General features: G+C 51.1%; 30 non-coding genes across 30 annotated transcripts; all 30 read right to left on the bottom strand.

The window, feature by feature from the left end:
* Nucleotides 1-216: 216 nt before the first annotated feature.
* trnal-aag (transfer RNA leucine (anticodon AAG)) lies at nt 217-298 on the bottom strand. Its single transcript has one exon. It is a non-coding gene; the product is annotated as a tRNA-Leu (tRNA).
* Nucleotides 299-824: 526 nt separating this feature from the next.
* trnal-aag (transfer RNA leucine (anticodon AAG)) lies at nt 825-906 on the bottom strand. Its single transcript has one exon. It is a non-coding gene; the product is annotated as a tRNA-Leu (tRNA).
* Nucleotides 907-1,432: 526 nt separating this feature from the next.
* On the bottom strand, nt 1,433-1,514 carry trnal-aag (transfer RNA leucine (anticodon AAG)). Its single transcript has one exon. It is a non-coding gene; the product is annotated as a tRNA-Leu (tRNA).
* A 526-nt stretch (nt 1,515-2,040) lies between these two features.
* Nucleotides 2,041-2,122, bottom strand: trnal-aag (transfer RNA leucine (anticodon AAG)). The gene has a single exon. It is a non-coding gene; the product is annotated as a tRNA-Leu (tRNA).
* A 525-nt stretch (nt 2,123-2,647) lies between these two features.
* Nucleotides 2,648-2,729, bottom strand: trnal-aag (transfer RNA leucine (anticodon AAG)). Its single transcript has one exon. It is a non-coding gene; the product is annotated as a tRNA-Leu (tRNA).
* A 526-nt stretch (nt 2,730-3,255) lies between these two features.
* trnal-aag (transfer RNA leucine (anticodon AAG)) lies at nt 3,256-3,337 on the bottom strand. Its single transcript has one exon. It is a non-coding gene; the product is annotated as a tRNA-Leu (tRNA).
* A 127-nt stretch (nt 3,338-3,464) lies between these two features.
* Nucleotides 3,465-3,536, bottom strand: trnag-ucc (transfer RNA glycine (anticodon UCC)). Its single transcript has one exon. It is a non-coding gene; the product is annotated as a tRNA-Gly (tRNA).
* Nucleotides 3,537-3,862: 326 nt separating this feature from the next.
* trnal-aag (transfer RNA leucine (anticodon AAG)) lies at nt 3,863-3,944 on the bottom strand. Its single transcript has one exon. It is a non-coding gene; the product is annotated as a tRNA-Leu (tRNA).
* A 127-nt stretch (nt 3,945-4,071) lies between these two features.
* On the bottom strand, nt 4,072-4,143 carry trnag-ucc (transfer RNA glycine (anticodon UCC)). The gene has a single exon. It is a non-coding gene; the product is annotated as a tRNA-Gly (tRNA).
* Nucleotides 4,144-4,469: 326 nt separating this feature from the next.
* trnal-aag (transfer RNA leucine (anticodon AAG)) lies at nt 4,470-4,551 on the bottom strand. Its single transcript has one exon. It is a non-coding gene; the product is annotated as a tRNA-Leu (tRNA).
* Nucleotides 4,552-4,678: 127 nt separating this feature from the next.
* trnag-ucc (transfer RNA glycine (anticodon UCC)) lies at nt 4,679-4,750 on the bottom strand. Its single transcript has one exon. It is a non-coding gene; the product is annotated as a tRNA-Gly (tRNA).
* A 326-nt stretch (nt 4,751-5,076) lies between these two features.
* Nucleotides 5,077-5,158, bottom strand: trnal-aag (transfer RNA leucine (anticodon AAG)). The gene has a single exon. It is a non-coding gene; the product is annotated as a tRNA-Leu (tRNA).
* A 127-nt stretch (nt 5,159-5,285) lies between these two features.
* On the bottom strand, nt 5,286-5,357 carry trnag-ucc (transfer RNA glycine (anticodon UCC)). Its single transcript has one exon. It is a non-coding gene; the product is annotated as a tRNA-Gly (tRNA).
* A 325-nt stretch (nt 5,358-5,682) lies between these two features.
* On the bottom strand, nt 5,683-5,764 carry trnal-aag (transfer RNA leucine (anticodon AAG)). The gene has a single exon. It is a non-coding gene; the product is annotated as a tRNA-Leu (tRNA).
* Nucleotides 5,765-6,289: 525 nt separating this feature from the next.
* Nucleotides 6,290-6,371, bottom strand: trnal-aag (transfer RNA leucine (anticodon AAG)). Its single transcript has one exon. It is a non-coding gene; the product is annotated as a tRNA-Leu (tRNA).
* Nucleotides 6,372-6,497: 126 nt separating this feature from the next.
* Nucleotides 6,498-6,569, bottom strand: trnag-ucc (transfer RNA glycine (anticodon UCC)). Its single transcript has one exon. It is a non-coding gene; the product is annotated as a tRNA-Gly (tRNA).
* Nucleotides 6,570-6,895: 326 nt separating this feature from the next.
* trnal-aag (transfer RNA leucine (anticodon AAG)) lies at nt 6,896-6,977 on the bottom strand. Its single transcript has one exon. It is a non-coding gene; the product is annotated as a tRNA-Leu (tRNA).
* A 126-nt stretch (nt 6,978-7,103) lies between these two features.
* trnag-ucc (transfer RNA glycine (anticodon UCC)) lies at nt 7,104-7,175 on the bottom strand. Its single transcript has one exon. It is a non-coding gene; the product is annotated as a tRNA-Gly (tRNA).
* Nucleotides 7,176-7,501: 326 nt separating this feature from the next.
* On the bottom strand, nt 7,502-7,583 carry trnal-aag (transfer RNA leucine (anticodon AAG)). The gene has a single exon. It is a non-coding gene; the product is annotated as a tRNA-Leu (tRNA).
* Nucleotides 7,584-8,114: 531 nt separating this feature from the next.
* trnal-aag (transfer RNA leucine (anticodon AAG)) lies at nt 8,115-8,196 on the bottom strand. Its single transcript has one exon. It is a non-coding gene; the product is annotated as a tRNA-Leu (tRNA).
* A 525-nt stretch (nt 8,197-8,721) lies between these two features.
* Nucleotides 8,722-8,803, bottom strand: trnal-aag (transfer RNA leucine (anticodon AAG)). The gene has a single exon. It is a non-coding gene; the product is annotated as a tRNA-Leu (tRNA).
* A 126-nt stretch (nt 8,804-8,929) lies between these two features.
* Nucleotides 8,930-9,001, bottom strand: trnag-ucc (transfer RNA glycine (anticodon UCC)). The gene has a single exon. It is a non-coding gene; the product is annotated as a tRNA-Gly (tRNA).
* Nucleotides 9,002-9,327: 326 nt separating this feature from the next.
* Nucleotides 9,328-9,409, bottom strand: trnal-aag (transfer RNA leucine (anticodon AAG)). Its single transcript has one exon. It is a non-coding gene; the product is annotated as a tRNA-Leu (tRNA).
* A 126-nt stretch (nt 9,410-9,535) lies between these two features.
* trnag-ucc (transfer RNA glycine (anticodon UCC)) lies at nt 9,536-9,607 on the bottom strand. The gene has a single exon. It is a non-coding gene; the product is annotated as a tRNA-Gly (tRNA).
* Nucleotides 9,608-9,933: 326 nt separating this feature from the next.
* Nucleotides 9,934-10,015, bottom strand: trnal-aag (transfer RNA leucine (anticodon AAG)). Its single transcript has one exon. It is a non-coding gene; the product is annotated as a tRNA-Leu (tRNA).
* Nucleotides 10,016-10,546: 531 nt separating this feature from the next.
* trnal-uag (transfer RNA leucine (anticodon UAG)) lies at nt 10,547-10,628 on the bottom strand. Its single transcript has one exon. It is a non-coding gene; the product is annotated as a tRNA-Leu (tRNA).
* A 127-nt stretch (nt 10,629-10,755) lies between these two features.
* On the bottom strand, nt 10,756-10,827 carry trnag-ucc (transfer RNA glycine (anticodon UCC)). The gene has a single exon. It is a non-coding gene; the product is annotated as a tRNA-Gly (tRNA).
* Nucleotides 10,828-11,152: 325 nt separating this feature from the next.
* trnal-aag (transfer RNA leucine (anticodon AAG)) lies at nt 11,153-11,234 on the bottom strand. The gene has a single exon. It is a non-coding gene; the product is annotated as a tRNA-Leu (tRNA).
* A 127-nt stretch (nt 11,235-11,361) lies between these two features.
* Nucleotides 11,362-11,433, bottom strand: trnag-ucc (transfer RNA glycine (anticodon UCC)). The gene has a single exon. It is a non-coding gene; the product is annotated as a tRNA-Gly (tRNA).
* Nucleotides 11,434-11,758: 325 nt separating this feature from the next.
* On the bottom strand, nt 11,759-11,840 carry trnal-aag (transfer RNA leucine (anticodon AAG)). The gene has a single exon. It is a non-coding gene; the product is annotated as a tRNA-Leu (tRNA).
* Nucleotides 11,841-12,168: the final 328 nt, after the last annotated feature.

Here is a 12,168-nt window from a genome sequence, read left to right as displayed (position 1 = left end):
CCGAGTTTGGAACACTTGGCCTAATCTGGATGTGTTCGACCGTCACAAGAGACAAAATGCCTCTTCACGGTTTGTATTGTCTGGGAATGGAGCCACTATACCTACGATGCCCCAAAAAAGCATCAAGGACCGCACAACATGTCGAGCCACAGCTCACCTTTTCAAACCCACTTACTGACGTGAAAGCAACGAGACGGCGTTAGCACCCTACAAAAGTGGCAGCGGTGGGATTCGAACCCACGCCTCCGGAGAGACTGGAGCCTTAATCCAGCGCCTTGGACCGCTCGGCCACGCTACCTTGTTGTCAGCTCTTGGCCACCCGAGATCTTCCCGAAGCTGATCGATTGTCCAGGAGCTCATAAGACTTTTCTAATGCCCGCAAGCGGTTGAATGTCACAAGATAAAACACATCTTTCTTAAGTTTCTGCATTGGCCGGGAATCGAATCCGGGTCAACTGCTTGGAAGGCAGCTATGCTTGCCACTATACCACCAATGCCCACAACGGCCTCCATGATCGCACGGCATTTGGGGCCACGGTTCAACTTTTCACACCACCGACTTACGTCCAACGAGTAAGAGATTGCCCTAAGCCTGGTATATACTTCTGCCGAGTTTGGAACACTTGGCCTAATCTGGATGTGTTCGACCGTCACAAGAGACAAAATGCCTCTTCACGGTTTGTATTGTCTGGGAATGGAGCCACTATACCTACGATGCCCCAAAAAAGCATCAAGGACCGCACAACATGTCGAGCCACAGTTCACCTTTTCAAACCCACTTACTGACGTGAAAGCAACGAGACGGCGTTAGCACCCTACAAAAGTGGCAGCGGTGGGATTCGAACCCACGCCTCCGGAGAGACTGGAGCCTTAATCCAGCGCCTTGGACCGCTCGGCCACGCTACCTTGTTGTCAGCTCTTGGCCACCCGAGATCTTCCCGAAGCTGATCGATTGTCCAGGAGCTCATAAGACTTTTCTAATGCCCGCAAGCGGTTGAATGTCACAAGATAAAACACATCTTTCTTAAGTTTCTGCATTGGCCGGGAATCGAATCCGGGTCAACTGCTTGGAAGGCAGCTATGCTTGCCACTATACCACCAATGCCCACAACGGCCTCCATGATCGCACGGCATTTGGGGCCACGGTTCAACTTTTCACACCACCGACTTACGTCCAACGAGTAAGAGATTGCCCTAAGCCTGGTACATACTTCTGCCGAGTTTGGAACACTTGGCCTAATCTGGATGTGTTCGACCGTCACAAGAGACAAAATGCCTCTTCACGGTTTGTATTGTCTGGGAATGGAGCCACTATACCTACGATGCCCCAAAAAAGCATCAAGGACCGCACAACATGGCGAGCCACAGTTCACCTTTTCAAACCCACTTACTGACGTGAAAGCAACGAGACGGCGTTAGCACCCTACAAAAGTGGCAGCGGTGGGATTCGAACCCACGCCTCCGGAGAGACTGGAGCCTTAATCCAGCGCCTTGGACCGCTCGGCCACGCTACCTTGTTGTCAGCTCTTGGCCACCCGAGATCTTCCCGAAGCTGATCGATTGTCCAGGAGCTCATAAGACTTTTCTAATGCCCGCAAGCGGTTGAATGTCACAAGATAAAACACATCTTTCTTAAGTTTCTGCATTGGCCGGGAATCGAATCCGGGTCAACTGCTTGGAAGGCAGCTATGCTTGCCACTATACCACCAATGCCCACCACGGCCTCCATGATCGCACGGCATTTGGGGCCACGGTTCAACTTTTCACACCACCGACTTACGTCCAACGAGTAAGAGATTGCCCTAAGCCTGGTACATACTTCTGCCGAGTTTGGAACACTTGGCCTAATCTGGATGTGTTCGACCGTCACAAGAGACAAAATGCCTCTTCACGGTTTTTATTGTCTGGGAATGGAGCCACTATACCTACGATGCCCCAAAAAAGCATCAAGGACCGCACAACATGTCGAGCCACAGCTCACCTTTTCAAACCCACTTACTGACGTGAAAGCAACGAGACGGCGTTAGCACCCTACAAAAGTGGCAGCGGTGGGATTCGAACCCACGCCTCCGGAGAGACTGGAGCCTTAATCCAGCGCCTTGGACCGCTCGGCCACGCTACCTTGTTGTCAGCTCTTGGCCACCCGAGATCTTCCCGAAGCTGATCGATTGTCCAGGAGCTCATAAGACTTTTCTAATGCCCGCAAGCGGTTGAATGTCACAAGATAAAACACATCTTTCTTAAGTTTCTGCATTGGCCGGGAATCGAATCCGGGTCAACTGCTTGGAAGGCAGCTATGCTTGCCACTATACCACCAATGCCCACAACGGCCTCCATGATCGCACGGCATTTGGGGCCACGGTTCAACTTTTCACACCACCGACTTACGTCCAACGAGTAAGAGATTGCCCTAAGCCTGGTACATACTTCTGCCGAGTTTGGAACACTTGGCCTAATCTGGATGTGTTCGACCGTCACAAGAGACAAAATGCCTCTTCACGGTTTGTATTGTCTGGGAATGGAGCCACTATACCTACGATGCCCCAAAAAGCATCAAGGACCGCACAACATGTCGAGCCACAGTTCACCTTTTCAAACCCACTTACTGACGTGAAAGCAACGAGACGGCGTTAGCACCCTACAAAAGTGGCAGCGGTGGGATTCGAACCCACGCCTCCGGAGAGACTGGACCCTTAATCCAGCGCCTTGGACCGCTCGGCCACGCTACCTTGTTGTCAGCTCTTGGCCACCCGAGATCTTCCCGAAGCTGATCGATTGTCCAGGAGCTCATAAGACTTTTCTAATGCCCGCAAGCGGTTGAATGTCACAAGATAAAACACATCTTTCTTAAGTTTCTGCATTGGCCGGGAATCGAATCCGGGTCAACTGCTTGGAAGGCAGCTATGCTTGCCACTATACCACCAATGCCCACAACGGCCTCCATGATCGCACGGCATTTGGGGCCACGGTTCAACTTTTCACACCACCGACTTACGTCCAACGAGTAAGAGATTGCCCTAAGCCTGGTACATACTTCTGCCGAGTTTGGAACACTTGGCCTAATCTGGATGTGTTCGACCGTCACAAGAGACAAAATGCCTCTTCACGGTTTGTATTGTCTGGGAATGGAGCCACTATACCTACGATGCCCCAAAAAAGCATCAAGGACCGCACAACATGTCGAGCCACAGTTCACCTTTTCAAACCCACTTACTGACGTGAAAGCAACGAGACGGCGTTAGCACCCTACAAAAGTGGCAGCGGTGGGATTCGAACCCACGCCTCCGGAGAGACTGGAGCCTTAATCCAGCGCCTTGGACCGCTCGGCCACGCTACCTTGTTGTCAGCTCTTGGCCACCCGAGATCTTCCCGAAGCTGATCGATTGTCCAGGAGCTCATAAGACTTTTCTAATGCCCGCAAGCGGTTGAATGTCACAAGATAAAACACATCTTTCTTAAGTTTCTGCATTGGCCGGGAATCGAACCCGGGTCAACTGCTTGGAAGGCAGCTATGCTTGCCACTATACCACCAATGCCCACAACGGCCTCCATGATCGCACGGCATTTGGGGCCACGGTTCAACTTTTTACACCACGACTTACGTCCAACGAGTAAGAGATTGCCCTAAGCCTGGTATATACTTCTGCCGAGTTTGGAACACTTGGCCTAATCTGGATGTGTTCGACCGTCACAAGAGACAAAATGCCTCTTCACGGTTTGTATTGTCTGGGAATGGAGCCACTATACCTACGATGCCCCAAAAAAGCATCAAGGACCGCACAACATGTCGAGCCACAGTTCACCTTTTCAAACCCACTTACTGACGTGAAAGCAACGAGACGGCGTTAGCACCCTACAAAAGTGGCAGCGGTGGGATTCGAACCCACGCCTCCGGAGAGACTGGAGCCTTAATCCAGCGCCTTGGACCGCTCGGCCACGCTACCTTGTTGTCAGCTCTTGGCCACCCGAGATCTTCCCGAAGCTGATCGATTGTCCAGGAGCTCATAAGACTTTTCTAATGCCCGCAAGCGGTTGAATGTCACAAGATAAAACACATCTTTCTTAAGTTTCTGCATTGGCCGGGAATCCAACCCGGGTCAACTGCTTGGAAGGCAGCTATGCTTGCCACTATACCACCAATGCCCACAATGGCCTCCATGATCGCACGGCATTTGGGGCCACGGTTCAACTTTTCACACCACCGACTTACGTCCAACGAGTAAGAGATTGCCCTAAGCCTGGTATATACTTCTGCCGAGTTTGGAACACTTGGCCTAATCTGGATGTGTTCGACCGTCACAAGAGACAAAATGCCTCTTCACGGTTTGTATTGTCTGGGAATGGAGCCACTATACCTACGATGCCCCAAAAAGCATCAAGGACCGCACAACATTTCGAGCCACAGTTCACCTTTTCAAACCCAATTACTGACGTAAAAGCAACGAGACGGCGTTAGCACCCTACAAAAGTGGCAGCGGTGGGATTCGAACCCACGCCTCCGGAGAGACTGGAGCCTTAATCCAGCGCCTTGGACCGCTCGGCCACGCTACCTTGTTGTCAGCTCTTGGCCACCCGAGATCTTCCCGAAGCTGATCGATTGTCCAGGAGCTCATAAGACTTTTCTAATGCCCGCAAGCGGTTGAATGTCACAAGATAAAACACATCTTTCTTAAGTTTCTGCATTGGCCGGGAATCCAACCCGGGTCAACTGCTTGGAAGGCAGCTATGCTTGCCACTATACCACCAATGCCCACAATGGCCTCCATGATCGCACGGCATTTGGGGCCACGGTTCAACTTTTCACACCACCGACTTACGTCCAACGAGTAAGAGATTGCCCTAAGCCTGGTATATACTTCTGCCGAGTTTGGAACACTTGGCCTAATCTGGATGTGTTCGACCGTCACAAGAGACAAAATGCCTCTTCACGGTTTGTATTGTCTGGGAATGGAGCCACTATACCTACAATGCCCCAAAAAGCATCAAGGACCGCACAACATTTCGAGCCACAGTTCACCTTTTCAAACCCAATTACTGACGTAAAAGCAACGAGACGGCGTTAGCACCCTACAAAAGTGGCAGCGGTGGGATTCGAACCCACGCCTCCGGAGAGACTGGAGCCTTAATCCAGCGCCTTGGACCGCTCGGCCACGCTACCTTGTTGTCAGCTCTTGGCCACCCGAGATCTTCCCGAAGCTGATCGATTGTCCAGGAGCTCATAAGACTTTTCTAATGCCCGCAAGCGGTTGAATGTCACAAGATAAAACACATCTTTCTTAAATTTCTGCATTGGCCGGGAATCGAACCCGGGTCAACTGCTTGGAAGGCAGCTATGCTTGCCACTATACCACCAATGCCCACAAAAGCCTCCATGATCGCACGGCATTTGGGGCCACGGTTCAACTTTTTACACCACGACTTACGTCCAACGAGTAAGAGATTGCCCTAAGCCTGGTATATACTTCTGCCGAGTTTGGAACACTTGGCCTAATCTGGATGTGTTCGACCGTCACAAGAGACAAAATGCCTCTTCACGGTTTGTATTGTCTGGGAATGGAGCCACTATACCTACGATGCCCCAAAAAGCATCAAGGACCGCACAACATTTCGAGCCACAGTTCACCTTTTCAAACCCAATTACTGACGTGAAAGCAACGAGACGGCGTTAGCACCCTACAAAAGTGGCAGCGGTGGGATTCGAACCCACGCCTCCGGAGAGACTGGAGCCTTAATCCAGCGCCTTGGACCGCTCGGCCACACTACCTTGTTGTCAGCTCTTGGCCACCCGAGATCTTCCCGAAGCTGATCGATTGTCCAGGAGCTCATAAGACTTTTCTAATGCCCGTAAGCGGTTGAATGTCACAAGATAAAACACATCTTTCTTAAGTTTCTGCATTGGCCGGGAATCGAATCCGGGTCAACTGCTTGGAAGGCAGCTATGCTTGCCACTATACCACCAATGCCCACAACGGCCTCCATGATCGCACGGATTTTGGAGCCACGGTTCAACTTTTCACACCACCGACTTACGTCCAACGAGTAAGAGATTGCCCTAAGCCTGGTATATACTTCTGCCGAGTTTGGAACACTTGGCCTAATCTGGATGTGTTCGACCGTCACAAGAGACAAAATGCCTCTTCACGGTTTGTATTGTCTGGGAATGGAGCCACTATACCTACGATGCCCCAAAAAGCATCAAGGACCGCACAACATTTCGAGCCACAGTTCACCTTTTCAAACCCAATTACTGACGTGAAAGCAACGAGACGGCGTTAGCACCCTACAAAAGTGGCAGCGGTGGGATTCGAACCCACGCCTCCGGAGAGACTGGAGCCTTAATCCAGCGCCTTGGACCGCTCGGCCACGCTACCTTGTTGTCAGCTCTTGGCAACCCGAGATCTTCCCGAAGCTGATCGATTGTCCAGGAGCTCATAAGACTTTTCTAATGCCCGCAAGCGTTGAATGTCACAAGATAAAACACATCTTTCTTAAGTTTCTGCATTGGCCAGGAATCGAACCCGGGTCAACTGCTTGGAAGGCAGCTATGCTTGCCACTATACCACCAATGCCCACAACGGCCTCCATGATCGCACGGCATTTGGGGCCACGGTTCAACTTTTTACACCACGACTTACGTCCAACGAGTAAGAGATTGCCCTAAGCCTGGTATATACTTCTGCCGAGTTTGGAACACTTGGCCTAATCTGGATGTGTTCGACCGTCACAAGAGACAAAATGCCTCTTCACGGTTTGTATTGTCTGGGAATGGAGCCACTATACCTACGATGCCCCAAAAAAGCATCAAGGACCGCACAACATGTCGAGCCACAGTTCACCTTTTCAAACCCAATTACTGACGTGAAAGCAACGAGACGGCGTTAGCACCCTACAAAAGTGGCAGCGGTGGGATTCGAACCCACGCCTCCGGAGAGACTGGAGCCTTAATCCAGCGCCTTGGACCGCTCGGCCACGCTACCTTGTTGTCAGCTCTTGGCAACCCGAGATCTTCCCGAAGCTGATCGATTGTCCAGGAGCTCATAAGACTTTTCTAATGCCCGCAAGCGTTGAATGTCACAAGATAAAACACATCTTTCTTAAGTTTCTGCATTGGCCGGGAATCGAACCCGGGTCAACTGCTTGGAAGGCAGCTATGCTTGCCACTATACCACCAATGCCCACAACGGCCTCCATGATCGCACGGCATTTGGGGCCACGGTTCAACTTTTTACACCACGACTTACGTCCAACGAGTAAGAGATTGCCCTAAGCCTGGTATATACTTCTGCCGAGTTTGGAACACTTGGCCTAATCTGGATGTGTTCGACCGTCACAAGAGACAAAATGCCTCTTCACGGTTTGTATTGTCTGGGAATGGAGCCACTATACCTACGATGCCCCAAAAAAGCATCAAGGACCGCACAACATTTCGAGCCACAGTTCACCTTTTCAAACCCAATTACTGACGTGAAAGCAACGAGACGGCGTTAGCACCCTACAAAAGTGGCAGCAGTGGGATTCGAACCCACGCCTCCGGAGAGACTGGAGCCTTAATCCAGCGCCTTGGACCGCTCGGCCACGCTACCTTGTTGTCAGCTCTTGGCCACCCGAGATCTTCCCGAAGCTGATCGATTGTCCAGGAGCTCATAAGACTTTTCTAATGCCCGCAAGCGGTTGAATGTCACAAGATAAAACACATCTTTCTTAAGTTTCTGCATTGGCCGGGAATCCAACCCGGGTCAACTGCCCACTGCTTGGAAGGCAGCTATGCTTGCCACTATACCACCAATGCCCACAACGGCCTCCATGATCGCACGGCATTTGGGGCCACGGTTCAACTTTTCACACCACGACTTACGTCCAACGAGTAAGAGATTGCCCTAAGCCTGGTATATACTTCTGCCGAGTTTGGAACACTTGGCCTAATCTGGATGTGTTCGACCGTCACAAGAGACAAAATGCCTCTTCACGGTTTGTATTGTCTGGGAATGGAGCCACTATACCTACGATGCCCCAAAAAGCATCAAGGACCGCACAACATTTCGAGCCACAGTTCACCTTTTCAAACCCAATTACTGACGTGAAAGCAACGAGACGGCGTTAGCACCCTACAAAAGTGGCAGCGGTGGGATTCGAACCCACGCCTCCGGAGAGACTGGAGCCTTAATCCAGCGCCTTGGACCGCTCGGCCACACTACCTTGTTGTCAGCTCTTGGCCACCCGAGATCTTCCCGAAGCTGATCGATTGTCCAGGAGCTCATAAGACTTTTCTAATGCCCGTAAGCGGTTGAATGTCACAAGATAAAACACATCTTTCTTAAGTTTCTGCATTGGCCGGGAATCGAATCCGGGTCAACTGCTTGGAAGGCAGCTATGCTTGCCACTATACCACCAATGCCCACAACGGCCTCCATGATCGCACGGATTTTGGAGCCACGGTTCAACTTTTCACACCACCGACTTACGTCCAACGAGTAAGAGATTGCCCTAAGCCTGGTATATACTTCTGCCGAGTTTGGAACACTTGGCCTAATCTGGATGTGTTCGACCGTCACAAGAGACAAAATGCCTCTTCACGGTTTGTATTGTCTGGGAATGGAGCCACTATACCTACGATGCCCCAAAAAGCATCAAGGACCGCACAACATTTCGAGCCACAGTTCACCTTTTCAAACCCAATTACTGACGTGAAAGCAACGAGACGGCGTTAGCACCCTACAAAAGTGGCAGCGGTGGGATTCGAACCCACGCCTCCGGAGAGACTGGAGCCTTAATCCAGCGCCTTGGACCGCTCGGCCACGCTACCTTGTTGTCAGCTCTTGGCAACCCGAGATCTTCCCGAAGCTGATCGATTGTCCAGGAGCTCATAAGACTTTTCTAATGCCCGCAAGCGTTGAATGTCACAAGATAAAACACATCTTTCTTAAGTTTCTGCATTGGCCGGGAATCGAACCCGGGTCAACTGCTTGGAAGGCAGCTATGCTTGCCACTATACCACCAATGCCCACAACGGCCTCCATGATCGCACGGCATTTGGGGCCACGGTTCAACTTTTTACACCACGACTTACGTCCAACGAGTAAGAGATTGCCCTAAGCCTGGTATATACTTCTGCCGAGTTTGGAACACTTGGCCTAATCTGGATGTGTTCGACCGTCACAAGAGACAAAATGCCTCTTCACGGTTTGTATTGTCTGGGAATGGAGCCACTATACCTACGATGCCCCAAAAAAGCATCAAGGACCGCACAACATGTCGAGCCACAGTTCACCTTTTCAAACCCAATTACTGACGTGAAAGCAACGAGACGGCGTTAGCACCCTACAAAAGTGGCAGCGGTGGGATTCGAACCCACGCCTCCGGAGAGACTGGAGCCTTAATCCAGCGCCTTGGACCGCTCGGCCACGCTACCTTGTTGTCAGCTCTTGGCAACCCGAGATCTTCCCGAAGCTGATCGATTGTCCAGGAGCTCATAAGACTTTTCTAATGCCCGCAAGCGTTGAATGTCACAAGATAAAACACATCTTTCTTAAGTTTCTGCATTGGCCGGGAATCGAACCCGGGTCAACTGCTTGGAAGGCAGCTATGCTTGCCACTATACCACCAATGCCCACAACGGCCTCCATGATCGCACGGCATTTGGGGCCACGGTTCAACTTTTTACACCACGACTTACGTCCAACGAGTAAGAGATTGCCCTAAGCCTGGTATATACTTCTGCCGAGTTTGGAACACTTGGCCTAATCTGGATGTGTTCGACCGTCACAAGAGACAAAATGCCTCTTCACGGTTTGTATTGTCTGGGAATGGAGCCACTATACCTACGATGCCCCAAAAAAGCATCAAGGACCGCACAACATTTCGAGCCACAGTTCACTTTTTCAAACCCAATTACTGACGTGAAAGCAACGAGACGGCGTTAGCACCCTACAAAAGTGGCAGCAGTGGGATTCGAACCCACGCCTCCGGAGAGACTGGAGCCTTAATCCAGCGCCTTGGACCGCTCGGCCACGCTACCTTGTTGTCAGCTCTTGGCCACCCGAGATCTTCCCGAAGCTGATCGATTGTCCAGGAGCTCATAAGACTTTTCTAATGCCCGCAAGCGGTTGAATGTCACAAGATAAAACACATCTTTCTTAAGTTTCTGCATTGGCCGGGAATCCAACCCGGGTCAACTGCCCACTGCTTGGAAGGCAGCTATGCTTGCCACTATACCACCAATGCCCACAACGGCCTCCATGATCGCACGGCATTTGGGGCCACGGTTCAACTTTTCACACCACGACTTACGTCCAACGAGTAAGAGATTGCCCTAAGCCTGGTATATACTTCTGCCGAGTTTGGAACACTTGGCCTAATCTGGATGTGTTCGACCGTCACAAGAGACAAAATGCCTCTTCACGGTTTGTATTGTCTGGGAATGGAGCCACTATACCTACGATGCCCCAAAAAGCATCAAGGACCGCACAACATTTCGAGCCACAGTTCACCTTTTCAAACCCAATTACTGACGTGAAAGCAACGAGACGGCGTTAGCACCCTACAAAAGTGGCAGCGGTGGGATTCGAACCCACGCCTCCGGAGAGACTGGAGCCTAAATCCAGCGCCTTGGACCGCTCGGCCACGCTACCCCGTTGTCAGCTCTAGGCAACCCGAGATCTTCCCGAAGCTGATCGATTGTCCAGGAGCTCATAAGACTTTTCTAATGCCCGCAAGCGGTTGAATGTCACAAGATAAAACACATCTTTCTTAAGTTTGTGCATTGGCCGGGAATCGAACCCGGGTCAACTGCTTGGAAGGCAGCTATGCTTGCCACTATACCACCAATGCCCACAACGGCCTCCATGATCGCACGGCATTTGGGGCCACGGTTCAACTTTTTACACCACGACTTACGTCCAACGAGTAAGAGATTGCCCTAAGCCTGGTATATACTTCTGCCGAGTTTGGAACACTTGGCCTAATCTGGATGTGTTCGACCGTCACAAGAGACAAAATGCCTCTTCACGGTTTGTATTGTCTGGGAATGGAGCCACTATACCTACGATGCCCCAAAAAGCATCAAGGACCGCACAACATTTCGAGCCACAGTTCACCTTTTCAAACACAATTACTGACGTGAAAGCAACGAGACGGCGTTAGCACCCTACAAAAGTGGCAGCAGTGGGATTCGAACCCACGCCTCCGGAGAGACTGGAGCCTTAATCCAGCGCCTTGGACCGCTCGGCCACGCTACCTTGTTGTCAGCTCTTGGCCACCCGAGATCTTCCCGAAGCTGATCGATTGTCCAGGAGCTCATAAGACTTTTCTAATGCCCGCAAGCGGTTGAATGTCACAAGATAAAACACATCTTTCTTAAGTTTGTGCATTGGCCGGGAATCGAACCCGGGTCAACTGCTTGGAAGGCAGCTATGCTTGCCACTATACCACCAATGCCCACAACGGCCTCCATGATCGCACGGCATTTGGGGCCACGGTTCAACTTTTCACACCACGACTTACGTCCAACGAGTAAGAGATTGCCCTAAGCCTGGTATATACTTCTGCCGAGTTTGGAACACTTGGCCTAATCTGGATGTGTTCGACCGTCACAAGAGACAAAATGCCTCTTCACGGTTTGTATTGTCTGGGAATGGAGCCACTATACCTACGATGCCCCAAAAAGCATCAAGGACCGCACAACATTTCGAGCCACAGTTCACCTTTTCAAACCCAATTACTGACGTGAAAGCAACGAGACGGCGTTAGCACCCTACAAAAGTGGCAGCGGTGGGATTCGAACCCACGTCTCCGGAGAGACTGGAGCCTTAATCCAGCGCCTTGGACCGCTCGGCCACGCTACCTTGTTGTCAGCTCTTGGCAACCCGAGATCTTCCCGAAGCTGATCGATTGTCCAGGAGCTCATAAGACTTTTCTAATGCCCGCAAGCGGTTGAATGTCACAAGATAAAACACATCTTTCTTAAGTTTCTGCATTGGCCGGGAATCGAACCCGGGTCAACCGCGCGGCAGTCTGCTATGAATAGTCTTAACTTCCTTAACTTTTCCCATTCATTCTCTATGGCTATCCTTAACCATATCGAATACTACCATGTGTGGCCACTATGGGGATTTGGGGGGCGCTGTTTCGCGGTTTTCTTACGCGATAGAGAGAAGCGTCTCAGATCAGAAT

This window comes from Hypomesus nipponensis, chromosome 3 (assembly GCF_054491055.1).
Source record: "Hypomesus nipponensis isolate SF chromosome 3, ASM5449105v1, whole genome shotgun sequence".
Classification (NCBI taxonomy): Eukaryota; Metazoa; Chordata; class Actinopteri; order Osmeriformes; family Osmeridae; genus Hypomesus; species Hypomesus nipponensis.
Note: the sequence above shows the minus strand (reverse complement) of the source record. Positions and strands in the feature narration are given on the sequence as shown.